Consider the following 18,314-nt stretch of genomic DNA (forward strand, 5'->3'; position numbering starts at 1 on the left):
CATCTACTGAATAATGCCTCATTGAACAGTAGTTAAACCCTCATGTTTTAGGTCTCGACACGCTATGACGCTAACACCTGCAATGGCACTGTAGCATTTTCGGAGAGTTTTAATGCCAGAAAGAAACAAGTTTTTTACGGAATATGAAAAACATTGCAACAGTGCTTGTAACGAAATATCGCCCACGTTTTACGCCTATCTACGGCTGCACTCTGGCAAGGAAACCATGTATTCAGAACTTCTTGTCCACAAAAATTCAATGCTGCCCCGTGCTCTACCATTGTGATAAGGGACACTTAGGTCGAGGCAAGAAATGTGCGTGGGAGCGACACTGGAAGGTGCGAAATCTAAGATTAATCTGGTCAGTCTCTACAGGGACGGCGTTTCAAGGATTTCATCTTTGGTACACTCGCTCTAAAAAGCCAGTCCAATTAAGCTGAGGGTTCTTGGTGTACGCTCGGAAAAGCTGACAGGGCCTGGGACAAAAATGAAGCTAACAAACAAGCCAATCAGCATGCTTTAATGGCGACGTCAGCAGAGAAAACTGCACTGGAGTGTAAGAACAAGTTCGAAGAGGCGTCGCGAACAAACAAAAAAATATCCTTGTTGGTCAGAACTGACATCATCTGGAAGCCTTCAGGTTTAAAGGATCGGACTCGTGCCGCTGTCAAGGCACTCGTTAGGTGGATGACTCCTGGAGGCTGAACATAAGAGGCCATTAAGGCAAGCAGAAAAAGGCCCGGCGATTTGTACATCTTCGCTTACTATATGCTGCGCCACAAGGGTGCACTGGCAAAACGTTATGAACTTGCTTGAGGCTATGTCGAGGTTAATCGTCCTACACGATACCGGCCAGACTGATGATTATATGTAGGTGAACATGTGCGCGTATAGGTGAGAGATTTCAAAGATTATTGGAGGTTCTGACAGTGTGGAAGTTAGCCACAGAGGTAAATAAAATTCTAACAGCTCGAAAGATGCATATCGACGACGACAAGAGTATTATATCAAGTCAAAACGCTTGGTTCTTGCGCTAACGCGCCGCACTTGTTTTTCTTCGAGCTAAATAAGGTAACCACGTTGCAAGAAGTTAAGCAGCCGAAATGTGTTACCGGGTACATAATGAGCTCTCACTTAGCTTTTGTTTACTTTGCAGTGCAGGAAGGTGTTGAGAATTTCTTTTTTCTGTCATCGCCACGTCTCCGAATAAGCGTCTATGAAATTTTCTACCAATAAAAAGCAGAAATGTTGTAATGTTCCCAGGCCCGTGGGCTAAGAGCACTTATTTTATTCAGGAAGCAGACTTTTTGTGCATCGATAAGCAGTAGCGGGATAATACCTGTTGATCTTAAACTTCAATTTTTAAATTTCCACCTGTGGCCGCGCTGTCATGTAGAACAGAAGCGCGGTACATGTTTAATCGTCTTGGCTCCAGACTGGTTATAACGAAAACCAAAAGGCCCAATACGAGAATCCAGCCGCTAGTACTTCAAGCAGTATTAATATGTTGCTATCTTATTAGTTAACTGACAAGTAAGCGCAGTTGCAAGATTCTACATTTGCGTGGGCTGCGGCGGCCGTCGATGTATTCTTTGAATGGATGAGTAAGGCCAGAGCATGAATGCCGCACGATTTATTTTTTTTTACAGCGAAAGCTGTTATTGCTTCGTTCCCTGTGATCCTGCCGTATAGCTTCGGCGTCGTCAACGTGATGCATGCAACAGGAGCATCAATTTCAGCGACATCCATTGTTGGCGCTCCTGCTTGTGCAGCCATGGGCACGGCAGGGTCTCGCTGACTCGCAAGCTTTGCGGGAACGAAGCACCGCGCTCGTGAACAACCAGTTCACTGCGAAATCAGGTCTACAAAAAAGGGGATAAAATGAAAGGGGATAAAATGACGTGCGCGCTGAAGCAACCCATGCTACCGAAGTGAATGCAATACAGAAGCCTTGCCTCCGCACAAGGTGTCAGAAGCAAGTCACTGCATTTCTTAATAGGGAGTCGTAACCGCTTTACGAGGATTTTTTTATGCTCCCGCGACGCACACAAATACGTTTGCAAACAAGCGAGCCAAAAAAAAAAGCAAGGTAAATATAACATCGCACAGATTGGAGTCGCCACAGATTAGCATGGTCGGGACAGGAAAGATTGTTTTCGCGCTGAACTGGGAGTTATCTCGCCATATGCTTTGCGCATAGGATGCTGCAGGGGCAACGGGAATACACTACAGCAGAGATATTTGTACGTTGGCGAACTTGACAAAGCACACTAACGGGATTACGACACGACGGTGAGATGCTGCACTCTTAATCGCAGTGAACCGACCGGTCAGGACGAGCCTTCCGGACAGGAAAAAAATAAAGTGGGTGACTAATTTTGTGTTAAATAACAACAGCAGAGAGGCACTGCGCACGAGGCTTTTTACGGGCGCACAGTCTTTATCTATTACGATATAATAACAACAAAAATTGTGATCTACATTCCGGAAACTTCGCTTTCAAGTTTTACTTAGGGAATAATTACGGAAGAAGTAGAGTAAATTATGCTTATATGTATTCATTTTTTGCTATTCGAGGGAATATGGAATTGGCGGAAGCGGTGTCGCCTTTTAAATTTCTTCCACTCCATAAATTCAGAAAAGGAAGGACGTTCTTCCCCGTGCCTACTTGCGAATCACCCGAGATATCAGCAGACAGTAAATTCAAGAGAAAATATGATACCACTCTACCTTCTAACCTTTTCCTCTCAGTAAGGTATTTCCTATCTTTTTTATGAGCCTCCCAAACGTGATGAGCAACGGCGTAAAAAGGGTCGCTGCACAGACATCAACGGCCTCTGCAGGGATTCACCAAAACTGGCTACTTTCGACAAGCTCCAAGGTTTGAGTGTAGCAGAGGTCCCGAAGAGGGCGAGAAAAGAGAAGCCAATTATGAGGAGGACCATATATACGATGCGAACGGTCGATCCCAAGACAGACCAATTTTTGGCTCTAGGGAATCGGGAGAACACGGCTGTCATCATTTTAAACCGGAGCAGTAATCGATCAAAGGCTCAAATCGGAGAAGGCATGAAACGGCGAAAGGCCTTTCTTTTTTCATCATTGGTATCGATGGTTACGTACGCGTGAAAAAGTGAAGACCAAGGAAAAGTGACCTGAATTTTAGTGGTGCTTTGATTAATTTCTGCGTAGCAAGTAAAAAGAAAAAAAAAGCAAAAATAGAAGCAATACAGGAAGAATGAAAGAACGAAGGGGAAAAAAGAGAGGCAGAAGAACAGGAAACGAAGTAAGGACGATGAAAAAAAAAGAAAATTTGCGTTCCGAATGTGACTGTTCTTTGAGCTGTGCGGTATACCGCAAGAGCGCCAGGCTGGGGGTGTGCTGGTGAGGATTCAAAGACGAAGGAGAAGCTGGGATATGAAAGAAAGAGGATAAAGAAAGTATGGAAAGGAAGGAATGACGTAAGAAAAAAAAACACGGGAGGAGGAAAGAAAAGAAAAATGGGAAAAAATGAATAAAAGGAATGGAAAAAAGAATTAAAGGGCGGTAAGGAACAATATAAAGGTAAACGGAGGAAGGGGACATGAAAGAGAACAAGAATGAATTGAATCAAAAAAGGAAGAAGAAAATAACAGATAGGAAGGAAGAAACGAAGGAAGGAAAAAGAAGCAAGCACAACTGAAACGGGAAAGAACAAAAATTATAGAGCTGTTTATTACTTTTTTTTATTTCACTCAGCAGATGTTGAAGAGGGTGCGATAGCAATTCATCTAATTTATTCTCGCTTTACGTTTTATTTTCGGCAGCAAGCACTCTTCTGTTAAAACGCGGGCATTCAAGAAAAACACGTTCCTCTCCAGCGTGACTCGCCAATTGTTGGAATCTCGGGAATTTCGTCGGGAACAAAGCGCAAGCGCTCGAGGCAGCCCCGGAATGTAGCGCTTGCCGTGCCGGGGAATAATTTTCGAAGCAAACAGAGTGGAGACAAAGGCAAGCCCAGGAATGGGGGCGCAATGATTTTGGCAAAGCTTGAAATGTGCCCCCAGGTCTAGTTATCTTTAAGGAAGCACTCGCGCTTTTCTGCTCCGATTGAACCAGAGGCTTACAATAATGGCACGAAATGAGAAGAAACAGGAAGAGAAAGCCGGGGGGGGGGGGGGGGGGGAGGGGGAAGAGAGAGACGGGGTGGGGGCGCTACAGCGAGAGAGAAGATAATGCCCGTTGAGGACACGCCACGCTTTTCGGTGTACCTCCGCTGGTTCTATAAATACGGCTTCGATTTTCTGTCAGGACCCGTGTGATTCGAGGACCCCCTTCTAGAGGAGAACAAAAAAGCGGTTCGTGCTTAAGGAAAAGAAGTCAGCGCGTTGCAGATAAAGGCGGGAAGCGAAACCAACGACGAGAGGAAGAAAAAAAAAAGAAACCTTAGAGAAAAAGTGCGGGCAGGAAGGAGAGAGGGCAAAGCAGTAGCAAGGTAGAATCGAATTGGAATAAACTTGTAGAACGAAGCGACGGCCATTTTCTCATTTATTTATTTTCTGCCTTGCTTATTATTTGTGTTTACAGCCTCACTCGGCGACTGACTTCCCGTTCCTTCAGGAATATCCTCTTGGCGTGCACATGCTTCTTAGAGCGGGCTCCTACAAGCATTTCCTTCGTTGCTTTTCGCTTGTTGTATTGCTGAACGGCAGCCCGCTCCACTAGGCCCCGAAAGTATCAAATAATAAATGTATATACAGGAATAAACCAGGATGTACCTGCATTCTTACTACGTTATTATGTTATTGCACAAGAGGAAACGGAACAAAGGTGAAGTGACTATCAGTCAGTGTGGACTCCTGCAACACACCGTGAGCGAAGGGATGAAGAAGAGGTCAAACGAGAGAGAGATAACGAGATGTCGTTGTGGATTGCTCCATATAAATTTCTACCAGCTCGGGTTCTTTAACCGCACCAGACACAGGCGTTTTTTGTATAGAAAATTGAAAACTGATTTTTGAGGAAAGAAAATGGCGCAGTAATTGTCTCACATCTCGGCGGACACCAGAGCCGAGCAGTAAGGTAAGGGATAAAGGGGAAACTGAAAGAAATGAAGAAAGACGTGCCGTAATGGAGGGCTCCGGAATAATTTTGACTGCCTGGGGATCTTTAACGTGCACTGACATCGCACAGCACACGGGCGCCTTTTGCGAAAAACGCTAAGAAAAAACGCTTATAGGAAAAACGCTAAGGCACCCGTGTGCTGTGCGATGTCAGTGCACGTTAAAGATCCCCAGGTGGTCGAAATTATTCCGGAGCCTTCCACTACGGCACCTCTTTCTTCCTTTCTTCTTTCACTCCCTACTTTATCCCTTCCCTTACGCCGCGGTTCAGGTGTCCAACGATATATGAGACAGATACTGCGCCATTTCCTTTACCCAAAAACCAATTATTATTGTTAATATTATTATTATTTCGCCTTCATTGAAATGCGGCCATAATAAGTACTCTTGGCAAACCCATACTCGTGACAAATCTTTGCTGTTCACTTTACGCTAACAACTTGGGAAGTGCAGGAAGATAACGTACCTGGAGCTAAAGAAAAACAAATAAAAAAAGAATAAAACTACACAGAGGTGATCACAGGATGCAATTCGACTAATCCGCTTTAGCAGTGCTGGTTATACATTTCATTTTTACATCGATTGCGTACCCATTAAGTCTTAAAACTTGATTTTCCCGTGGGCTTCTTGTGGGTGGACGCTCTTTGGAGGGCGGAGGTGGGTGGGTGGCTTGTAGGTCGGAGATTCCTCTTTTCCGGTGGGTGCACCTCTGTGCACCCACCGGAGAGTGCTGCTGAGGAGGCCCTTTCCGGTTCCGGAGGATACCCAGAAGGTTCTCTGATACACTCACGTCCGCTAGGGGCCCCAGGGGAACGAAGCGCTACACACACAAAGATCAAGGCTTTTTCGCCGAAAGAGAGCTATACTGCTCAGGCAGTAAAGCTGCTGAATGGCTTCATATCTGCCGCAGTGGTTCTGCATGTAAGGAACAAATAACGGCGTAGAGGTCAGGATAGACGGTAGTCTTCGCGGCACCTAGCAGCAAATATATATAAGAAGGCTACGAAGCCCGTTATACAGGCATTACGAAGCACAGTAATTTCCGCTATACAGTCGGCATCGGTGCTATAATCCGCAGGGCTCAAGTTTGGCCGAGGAAGTTTTTTACCGGAGTGTCCTCACCCGTTACATGGTCCGCAGGAGCTAGATGTGAAATACGTGCATAAAAATAGACGGAGTCACGCTGATTAGCTTAGATGCATTATTATCTCAAGAAGGTTCATCATCGCCAGCTGTATACATTTGCCATTCTCAAAGGCTGTCGTTTCTATTGCCATTGTCTTGGGCACTTTCGCTTAAGGCACGCGTGCTAGTAGCAGTCAGTCATGCGAGCGAAACGAAGCACAGCGCAAATATAACAAATTTTAGCGATATTATATAAAATGACGCGAGTAATTTGATTTATATTGAGTGATATTGAAAAAAAATAACAAATACTGTGCAGCTGGCAAAGCGTGAAATTTCAGCTTTTAACGATGTATAACCCACTTAGTGCACATAATCATGTACGGTATTCGTCACTGTCTATTTGAAACGTCTGAAGCTCATAAATACAAGGCAGGGTACACCCGCTGGAAAACAGTTGTCTCTCCTATCGGTCTTAAGCATAGTCAAACCTATATGTGATTATCAAGTGATAAGTTACTCAGCTTGTGAAAATAAACATCCTAATTATTCCGTACTGGACAAAATAAAACACCCTGTACGCATCTAATTTGAAGCGCTCATAGAACAAGCTGCACTGCGCTGCCATTGCAGACAGAGATATGGAAATAAACACACCATTTGAAACCATTCCATAACGGAGTATCGAGGAGTAAAACATCCGAGCCAAAAGTTTTTTGCCGTTTCCACGACAACTTTCTAGGAGCCTAGCACAAACAGGAATTTGTACTCTTTGAAAGACTGTGTCATTAAATTTTGATTTATTTACTCTTCAGTAAAACTATAGGACCCGTACGGGGCTATCTTTATTTCCAATGATGCCCAGGGCAAGCACTACGCGACTACCCGTAAAGCACGGACCACCACTTCGTGTGCGGGCACGTCCATTGTCGAATTCGACAGCCGACACATTATACGGGCTCGACACGCAAACCATTTCTGATTGGTTATCGCCTTTTGTCTGTGTCATCAGCTCGCATCAGTGATTTTACCCTCCACTCCAAGCCTACGTAGACTCCAAGCGCCCACTGAGCGACTAGTCCACAACGTAAGCCTTTGTTTACGCGACCGACAGCGGATCCCGCAACATCTACACTCTTTTTATTAGAGAGCGGATAAAAGTATCGAATTCTCTTGGCGTGGCGTTCTTGCGGGGCGTTTCTCACAACGCAATACGGCGCGGTTGCAGGATCAGCGAGAAAGACCGGACGAAGATGAACACCTCACTCGTCGCTGCGGCAGGTACACAGATTCGTGAGTCGATTTGAGCGTCGAGAAAGAGACGCACGAAAGAGTGGCGATTTTTTTTTCTTGGGTATGTTCAATCGTACCGAAGCGTAAAGCGCTCGGGGAACGTAGGCGCAGCAACGCCCGTGCACCCACCTTCGCGTATGTCCCGTGCAGATGCGTGCCACGGATGTGATTCCTACGTCGTTCTCAGGCATCTCCGTGTGCCAGCGTGTGCACGCCGGCTTAAACCGTCTTGAATATAGAGACGCCCCGGACGCTTTGTTTACGCGAGCCAAAAGAAAGGGAAACTATACGAGGCACATCAAGAATGTTTCCAGATGCAATCCTCTCCGGAAATATCCAGCGTACTATAGAGCGCGTGCTTTTTCTCCTAGCACCTTCTTCGGGAATGTATTCGAAGGGATGCGATGGGTGGAAATGAAGAGCGCTGCGACCGGACGTATGGAATGAGGAACAGCAGCCGAACACGCAACTTTCTGAAATGACGAGTTTGAAAGGCAGCACAACAGGCGCGTGGGAATGCCTGGAACGGACAACGGAATGCTCGTGTCTGAATAAGCTGGCGCTGCTGGTACAGAGAACAATTTTTCGGCACATCCAATCCGACAGTGTGTGCTCTTATTCTGGCACGAAAACAGGCGTGGAAACGAATTTTCTTCTTTCGTTCGTAAAGTTCAGCGATGCGCAAAAATGATTTAAAAAAAAAGAGTCGACAAATTCTGTGCTTCCCCAAGTTGCGAAATGCTCGGTAGGGCAGGAGCCCCTGTCAGGCAACGCCTTTAGCTCCAGCGTTATTGCGAGTTTGCTACCTCTGTAACAAAGCAATCCATAATCTAAGTTAGAGCGTAGTACAGAGCGATAAATTTGTAGAAGGCATGTCCTATCTGGACCCCAGTGTTTTCGTGAAAGTACTTTGAGTATGCACAGGGATTGAGGGGCCTTCTTTTTTAACGCATTAATGTGAGGCAGAAAAGTAAGCTTTCTGTCAAATGTTATACCTAGCAATGAATAAACTTCAAACTTCAAATGCATAATTTAACACTAAATCCGTGTCTGTCTCAGCATCACAAAACAGCTGGGTATCTTAACAGAAAATCATCTGTGCGCTGCTCTATTTTCGTATATTACTGCGTTAGTATAGTTGAGTTGTTGCCCAACCATTGTCGTCAGTGAATGAGAAGCGAAAACCAAACGATCACACTGTGATTTCCGCATTTCTGATTAGACATCATCCCCACTGATACAAGTTTCACAATACTGTGTAGATTAGAAGTGTCGTGCGCGTGTATTTTCATGTCATTAGTGTCATTTTATTTATGGAGCGCGGTTGTCCTCCTTCAGTGCATGCTTTTCCTCATCTATGTTTAGTTGTGTCATTGTATTTTTGTTATCCTGTGTACTTTCGGCCAAACGAGCAGAAGTTATTGTGTCCCCCCCCCCCCCCCCTGCAATATTGCCTTCGGGCGCTGCAGGTCTCTGTAATAAATAAATAAATAAATAAATAAATAAATAAATAAATAAATAAATAAATAAATAAATAAAAGACGAGACAAGCTGTTTCGCTGACTTCAAAGTGCGTTGTGCATCTTCGAAATAGGTTGTCATTGCAGTCTCAACTCGAAGCTCAGATGTTTCTTCACCTAACTGAATAATAAACATGTCTACCACTTAACTTTGTAGCTCCTTATCTAAATGTGTTTACGAGCATAGTGGGCGAGAAAGCCCGCGTGGGCTTAAAGCTAGCGGCCAAGCTTTTTCTCCTGGCCGCTAGCTTCTCACCCCATTGTTCACTGCCTTCATAGAAGCTGCCGTATACAACCGTTGTCCGTAAATTTTCGAGACTGATTTATTTTATTCTCTAGAAATGATTACCCAAAACAAATGTTGGCGCGTATGAGTACCGCTATCTTTTCGGGCTAACCTGAGCTATTTGTGTTCATTCCTGTGGCAGGCGCTAGATGACACTGCATGTAGAAACATACGTTGCCACTAGTCGTCTGCGAATTCTACTGTGAGTGAATGTGGAAAAATGGACATCCACCTCGAACAGCGTGTAAACATAAAATTCTGTGCGACGCTTGGCAAGACAGCCACACAGACGTATGTGCTCCTTCGTGACGCATACGGCAACGAAACATTATTGCGGGCGCAAGTTGTCGAGTGGCACAAGAGGTTCGTTTCGGGGAGAACGTCGGTGGAACACGTCGCAAGGCAGGGGCGCCCTTCAACCTCAAGGACAGAAAACAACGTGGTTCTAGTCAGAGAAATCGTGCAGCAAGACCGCACCATTACAGTCCGCCCGCTATCAGATGCTCTCTACATTAGTAAGACAACATGTCATTAAATTTTTGCGTGAGAACTTGGGGAAACGAAAACTGAATGCCAGACTTGTGCCGCACTCCCTCACACAAGACCAGAAGGACACGCGGGCATCAGTGAGCGCTGATTTGCTCTCCAAGGCAGAGAAGGATGCGGCATTCGTAAACAGCATCATTGCTGAAGACGAAACATGATGTTTAATACGATCCTCAAACCAAGAGGGAGAGCGCCGAATGGCGGTGCACAAGCTCTCCGGCGTGGAGAAAGGTGCGGCGACAGAAGACCAAAACAAAGATGATGCTGATAGTTGTTTTTCGATGCCAGAGGTGTCATACACCACAAGTTCGTCCCACAAGGGGAGACGGTGGGTCAGGAGTTTATATCCGCGTGCTCCAACACAGCCGTGATGGACTTCCACGCCGTCGCCCTGACTTATGGGCATCTGGACAATGAAGCCTTCTCCACGATAACACAATGCCGCACACTGCTCTAGGCGTGAAAAAATTTCTCGCCAAGCACAGCATTTTCGTATTTCCCAATCCGCCATACTTCCCTGACCTCTCCCCATGCGATTTTTTCCTGTTTCCTCGTGTGAAGAGAGCCCTAAAAGGTCGCTGGATGAGGAGCGTGGCGGCCATTTAGGACGCGACGGCAAATGAGCTGACAGCTCTGCAAAAAGAAGCGTTTTGCAACTGTTTCCAAGACCTCGAGAAGCGTTGGAAGCTGTGTAAAGACTGAAAAGGAGACTATTTCGGAGCGGTGCTGCACAAATGATTTCAATATGAAAGGCATTTTTTTTTAATGGGCTCAGTCTCGGAACTTTACGGACAAAGGTTGTATGTCGGGCAGGTGTGGCAAAAAGAGCTAATTCAAGTAACGAATGTATTCGCCTGAGAACGTTAATAACATCAGTGCCGAAAACAAGAACGTGGTTTAATATTTCATTACTGGCAAGACCTACCATCGGAGGTTTATTTGATTAAAGGGTAGAAAGGAACGAGTGTCCAAGACAGAAGGAGCCAGTAGCGCCATCTAATGTAACCAGCATCACAAAGATACGAAGGACTGGTGGCGCCACTCATACGCGCCAACCGTGTCAAGGATAGGAGAAAAGGTAGCCACGGTTGATAATAACGCGCCCGGTCCGATGCTATATATGTGTCCACGGCAGGCTATATATCCGCGGTTAAGAAGATAAAAAAAGAAAAAATAGGAATGGAAGCAACTACTTCCCGGTCGGCTAACCTAATATCGGCCAAATTACACGCGACGTGTACGAGGGGCTACGATAAATCAAGCCAATGTTGTGGATGTGCAAGCACTGCAGAAGTATAACCTAGCTGTCTCAAAATGCTGCTCTAGGCACCCAGAGAAGATGAGAAGCCAATCGACCAGTGTTGTGCAGGGCTACAAAGTAAAACAGCGATTAGAGTTTATTGTTATTTTTCTTTTAATTCCGCATAGGCTTTTTCCGTCTGTGTGTGCTCTATATCAGTGGCCGGGATGCGCAAGAAATGCGTTTCACAAACGACGCAAAAAAGAAACGACTCACTGGGTTAGGGTGAATCTTTACCTTTGTTCTGATATGCCGTGGCCTGTTCTACCACTGGGACTAACTTGAAACAGGAGTGGCTGTCAGTTGATATCAGAAATAAAGTGTTATTTTTTCACCTATTGGAAAGAACTTTTCAACGCAGGGCTTACGTACTGAGAAAACACGTCGGAATCAATTGTCCTCAGCTATCGACGTTATCTGCGATAGGAGAGCGTTGGTACGTAGAAACAGCGGTAGGCGCATTGTTTCAGAGGGAGCGTAGCACTCAATAAGCTAGTATTTGAAATAAACAAATGCAGATCTCTCCGCCGATACTGCAAAGCCAAGCGACACATGACAGATGACACATGACAGATAATGTGATGTGTCATACCTACCCTGGAGGGACCAGCGATGTAGAAACGCCTTACTTTCAACCGTCGGTTGAAGCGAACCCATGTTGCCTTGTCTCCATGACCATTTGTTCATTGCGCAATTGAAATTGCGTCGTCGTAGTTCGAAGCTCCACTCAAGTGAGTACCTTGTCGATATACATGTCGAAATCTTCTAGCGTGCGCTTCTATAAAACTGATTTTTTTTTTGCTGGACAATTCGTTTAGATCCTCACTGTCGTTTGTGAAGGTACATAAAAAACGAAGTGAGAAAAGGTAGTGAGAGAAGTCTTCGTTCAGGAAGAAAACTTGAGCGGCCTTTCGCTTATTTTTTTCCTGTTTTTGCTTCCGCGTTCTGCTTTCGCCTCCAGCTCTTCGTGGGTGCACAACGAGATGAAAAAAGGGGGTAGTACAGAATAAATATTTGGGCTCCATTCATGTAGGCACACGTCCGTCATGGCTTCGCCTGCATACCGACAGGACAATTCGAGAGGCGGCCGCACTTGGAGCCCTTGTGGTCCCCCCCTCCTCAATCAATAAGCACCCCGCTTCGAGCGCTGTCTGACAATGAAAACGTGCGCGAGCGAGCCGCTCGCTTTTTTCCCCCGTTTCGAGCGTGGCGGACGTTACGTCGACCGAAGTCGACCCCTCTTCCCTTCACCCTTTCCCCAAGCTTTCTTCCCTCACCCCGGCGCGACAGCCGTGACGATAAAGGCGAAACGAAGGAGAGCGACGCGCCCAGCAATCGATGGGCCATGGGTTGGCAGGCGTTCCTTCCAGGCCTAGGGAAGACATAAACTAAACCATGTCACTAACAGGCACATGTAATGTCCATGCTGACAAAGCTGATCTCCACCAAACTGAGAGAAGGTGTCGCAGATTGTGTAAGAGTCTAATTCAAACGCGCACTGTCCTTACTTCACCAGTGTCTTGAAAGATAATCCCGCAAAAAGCCTCGTTTTACTGCCACAAACCCGCCCAGATACGTTTTTTCACCCCTAATCGGTTAACATATCGATAGTCTCGTAAAGTATTGCTCTTCGCGTTAATCGCTGCCCGAACGCGTTGTTTCACCGGTCACAGGGCGGTTTCGAAAGTATCGTAAATTGGCGCAGATTCTCGCCAAGCTCCTTCCACAATGAGGTCCGTGCAGAGCAGAGAGACATTAAAGGCACAAAGCTTCACTTACGTTGTGAATGGAAGCTTCGACCTCTCTACTGCAAGACCAGCCAGCGGCGCTCTGCTGACGGGGTCCTGATCATGTCCATCGGTGTAGACTCTAATATGAAGGACTTCATACTACTTGCGTGGGCACGGCTGATGTACAGGCAGGGCTATTATCCTGAGGTAGCACGCTATTGAAAGCAGGTGATGTTTATGAGCACTCAGTGGATTACAACACCAGAGGCTAATAAACAATAGTGGTTGTGTGCCACTCATTTTAAGGCTCTTCATGCATCCCAAACACTTCATTACTGCTCTCACTTCCGGTAACAGTGATAGGTCGTTGTTTTGTGCGCGCTCAAAGTCTGATGAACATCGAAGGACGCGAGGTGTTGTAAACTTCGACGTGTAGCGTATACTCTAATTAAGTTTGCTCTGGCTACTTAATTAAAAGATCTAATATACATGAATTAATATAAGACGAGTATTCCTCAATGTTACGTAGAGGAGGTCTCATTCATAATGAAAGAAGTGAAAAGTGAAACAATGTAATTCTCAGAACAAAATAGAAGAATGTATAGAGAAACAAAAAAACGAATCAGGTTAATGCGAAATAGAAAATGCGCTTGTAATTGTATGCTGTCACATAAATGGAAACAGTGGCGTGCGTTGAGCGACAATGTTTCGTTACAAGAAAAATTCGACTCATTCCTTGAAATTTATTATAAAATGTCGCGATGCTGGAGACATTGCTAAAACGAAAGATTACAACATGTGAAACACGACGCTAGGGGCACTGGATCTGACTGTGTAGCTCATTGCTTAATTTACTCGTGCTCAAATTTACTTGTGGCTCGTGAATTTCACTTGAATTTATTAGCGCTGGCACCTCAGTGCATTTCAGCTCATTGGAATCCACTCCAACTAATGACACTCGCAGCCAGATAAGAGTTTTAGGTTTCAGAATGCGAAAACTGTAGTTGAAAGCCAGAATTAAAGGATATTTATAAAAAACTTTGCATATGGGTTCATAACCTCATCATTGTTGTCGTTGTTTATTATACTCTTAAAGACCTAAAGGGCGTTATATAAAAGGACGATATAAAAACAGGGCATGGAACACGACGTTCACCCAACGCCACATAGTTTTCAGCATGCAAATATCAGAAATATTGTGAGAAAACCGAGATCCAGGACGATTCAAGAAGGTCGTTCACCGCAGACACTATAGCTGTGACAACTGGACGGATAAACCACAAAGTAAATACGAATGCACGCATTAATGTAAAAATCTATGCCTATTGTAATAATGGTACAACAAGCTGTTCACATAGGTGAAAAGTATGCAAGTGTGTTCACTAATGCATTTAGATTTAAGCCTGAGAGTAGAGACCGCGCTGATTGCGACGTACAATTTAAAGCAGATCTAAATTTCCGCACAGTTCGATACTGACACTGGACACCGCACCCTATATTGCACATGGAGGCTATTCTTATTGCCCGTTTGGCAGCTCAGCTTGCAGAGGCTGATCGTGACTCACGATAAAACGGTCTACCGCGCTCAGCACCACTTATTTGTTATTAGTATTTATTCAAAATACCTCTAAAGGCCTAAAAGTTTGGAAACCGGGCGACGTTTCTAGTTTACACCAAATCAATGCTCCTTAACACAGCGTGCCCAACTTGCACAAAACATTCAGTGAACTGTCTTGTCGGCATCAACGGCTAACTGCATAAATTTAGAGCTCCACTGGGCTCGTACCGCTTCGAGAACTGAGCTCCTACCACAGCTCGTACATTGCAGCTCATATAGAGGCCGATAATGGAGCTCTCCATCTTTTTACCAATATCTCGGTCATCCTGCTCCCCACTGTGCATACTTAAGGACGCTAGCCACCGCCCCCGGTCGTTACTGCAGAAGGAGTCGACGTTGGGTTTTAGATTAAATTTTTTTTGATTCGAAACGTCTCAGAGTTTGTTATAAGTTAACAAACCCAACCAGACAGGCAATTCCGTCGAAATGTTTAGTTTTCAATATCTCGGGAGCATCGACCACACGGTCGTTCATCGTCGCATTGCAGGACCGCAGTGGCGAAACCATAGGGCTGCTCAATATTGCCTTGAAGGAGAGCAGACGGCACTGCACACTTCATCCACCATAGACTGGCGCAGGAATGCCGGGAAGATTAGTTTTCGTATTCGGCTTGGATACTGTTGGGCATGAAACTTGGATTAAGCCATAACAGTGCGACTCTTCTCGCCGCGAACCTTGATGGAAGTTTCCATGCCAGCCCAATAATAGCGTTAAATTTATTGAAGTGAAAAACGCCTTATTAATATAATTTCATCTGCACGCAGATGGGAGATGACGGGGCGGAACGGCGCAGTTCCAGATTCAGAGGCAGAATCCACGTTTTCGGCACAAGACTAGCCAAGCCAAATAAGAAAGCTAGACTTCCCGGCATTCCATCGGCGGATAAGGTGATGTTTAAGAAACTCGCCTAGACAGTGGCGGCAGCTTTGCCTCCAGGTAATATTGAGGGACTGTATGGGCGAAAAAGACGAGAGGAGGCGCGCACGCGCACAAAGCGCTTGACGGCTGTCGCATTGTCTGTTCGGCTGTTCTGCATACGTGACACAACCCTCGCTGGTCGTCTGCTTGTGTCGAAGCACTCTGCGCGCATGCGCGCACTTTCGTCCGTTTCGTCACTGCGGTCCTGCATGGGAAGCTGAAACACGGCCTGGCCGGTGCTCCTGTATTATTACTAAAAAAATCTGGAGAGGTGTACGTGACTGTGCTCACATGTGAGATGCTCATTTCTCTTCAGCGGTGACCAGCTTCAAACAAATAGCGAGCATTGCATTAGCTCTTTTTGAAGGAGCACGTAAGTGACGTCTCAACAGCGAAAATGAACCCACAAAGTAGCGAGTTCTAGCAGCCGTGCTTTCCACTAATGCTAGCACCAAAACTGTCCTTACGAACCACCTTTCGTGAATTATCTTAAATCTCGCTACAGTTTTGCTAGCTCTTGCTGCTTTGTACGCTAAAATAGTTCGGCTGAAAGTAATATCCTTTTTTCACAGTGCAACGTATGCAAAGCAGGCGCCAGACCGTGGCGCACCGCATAATATAAACGGCAGACGTTTTTCATTTAACTTATTTTTCATTTTCAACTCTAGAATAAATTAACTTTTTTTTCTACGGTACAGAAGTTTAACGCCAGAAGCTCTAGTTTTAAGAGGCGCCGGATAAGTATGGTTTGACAAATTTCACTAGCCCGCAGCTATGCTAAGCATGGAACACTCACTTAACTGCAGAAAAAAAGGAAATGTTACAGTAAAAATAACTTGAGAACTTCCGAAGGTCATTATAGGGTCCGACGGGCATAACAAAAAAAAATAAAAGCGTGCTCATGGGCGTACAAGAGAGAATAATAAGGGGCCCTCACCTTTGAGGTCACGGAAGGTCTCTTCTTTATATAATTCGGCCCACTGCGATATAATCTTGGTAATAAAATACGACGCTCGCGGTCATTATGTTATTTTTTTCATATCGCAGGGCTCATAACTCCATCCCATTAACAACATATTGAGGTCCTCTCACCAAAGGAAGCGGCTATTCAAATTGAAAAATAAAATAAAACAGGTGTCCTGCAAGCGCAACACGACGCCCCGGCATCAAGACGTTCATTTTTATGAGAGCGAAGGTGCGCGTCCCAGCTGCTCGCTTGCAAAATGCTGGAGGCGTTTCAGTGGCGAACAGTTGCAAGAAACCGATAAGTATTCAGGAAAATAATGTTACAATTTGCAACAGAGATGGCGCCGCCAGTTCCCGAGTTTGCTTCCGCGGCTACAGCGCCCACCTCGAGAAGAGAAAAATATGCTTTCCTTCAGGAGAAGATAGAGAGAGGCGAAAACAAAACGATCGGTCGCAGATGCGCGCGTGCGGTGAAAACAATCGCCCCAGCAAAAGGATATCGCGCAAAATCTGCCTTTAATTGTTTTTTTTTTCTAAGAATGCAGCATGCGAAAACAATTTGTGGCACGCTGCGGTCAGTAATTACAACCGCCACGCGCGTCGGTTATGGTATTCCAGCAAAAACTCAAGTAAAAAGATGCAAACAGCCGGTGCGTAAAATAATAGGTGGGAGTAGGAAGTAAAGGGGAAAAAAAGGGTGTGATAGAGGATCAGCGCACGCAGCGCTACTTTTTGAGGCTGTTCGCATAGCCGCGAGCCGAGGAAGTGATCAATACTGATGACGTTCGTTCGCGAGAGGCAGATCCTGATCCCGGCTCGCTGCGCATGGGCGGCATCGTCCCGGTATGAAAGCTCGATCAAGATGCAAGAAGGTGAGAAAATGAGTTACCGCATGCAGGACGTCAAGAAGGCTCTAAGGGCTTTATTGCTTTCCTTCTTTCTTCTTTTCTTTCATGCTTTTCTTTTCTTCTTTCCTCCTTTTGCCTTCCTTCCTTTCTTTCCTCCTCTCTGTCCTTCCTTCTCTTTCCTCCTTTCTGTCTTTCCTTCTTCTCTTTCCTCCTTTCCTACTTCCTTCCTTTCTTTCCTAATTCCTGTCTTTCCTTCTTTTCCTCCTTTCTTCCTTCCTTCCTTCAGTTCCTCCTTCTTTGCTGTTTTCATTCTTTCTTCCTTCTACCTTTCAGTCTTTCTGGCTGTATTCCTGCCTTCCTTTCTTTCCTCACCCCATTATTTCTTCCACCTTCCTTCATTTCCTCCTTTCCTATTTTCTCTCTTTCTTTCCACAATTGCATATGTCGTTCTAGCAACCTCACAGAGACGAAACTAAGATTTGTTTCCATAGCCCAGAAAGGAGTCACGGCTTTGCGCACCTCCGGGTTCGAACCCGACCGCAGCTGCTGCGTTTTTATGGAGGCAAAACGCCAAGCCGCCCGTGTGCTGTGCGATGTCAGTGCACGTTAAAGATCCCCAGGTGGTCGAAATTATTCCGGAGCCCTCCACTACGGCACTTCTTTCTTCCTTTCTTCTTTCACTCCCGCCTTCATCCCCTCCCTTACGACGAGGTTCAGGTGTCCAACGATATATGAGACAGATACTGCGCCATTTCCTTCCCCTCCCCCATAAAAAAACAATTATAAAACCAATTTGCGCACCCTGAACAGCTGAGAAATTACTTGGAGGTAAAACTCAAGACAAACGGCACAAAAGAAGGTAGAGATAAAAAAAAACGAAGTTTCTCGCGTATGGCAGCCAGCCCACATAGAATGTGGTTTGAATATCTTGTACTCCAAATCCCTGTCCTTTCTATTTTTGACGCAATGCACTGTCCGGTGTATACCTTGCAAAATACGGACCACAAAGATGCAAATAGTTTTTGTTCATGCTCGGAAAAGCATATACAACCATTAAAGTAC

The 18,314-nt window shown here is 45.5% G+C and overlaps 1 protein-coding gene across 6 annotated transcripts in view; it reads right to left on the reverse strand.

Moving 5' to 3' along the window:
* The window catches only part of LOC144093441 (dopamine D2-like receptor), a 510,329-nt gene that overhangs the window by 344,126 nt on the left and 147,889 nt on the right, over positions 1-18,314 (reverse strand). The gene's annotated exons all lie outside the window — the stretch shown is intronic.

This window comes from Amblyomma americanum, chromosome 6 (genome assembly GCF_052857255.1).
Source record: "Amblyomma americanum isolate KBUSLIRL-KWMA chromosome 6, ASM5285725v1, whole genome shotgun sequence".
NCBI lineage: Eukaryota > Metazoa > Arthropoda > Arachnida > Ixodida > Ixodidae > Amblyomma > Amblyomma americanum.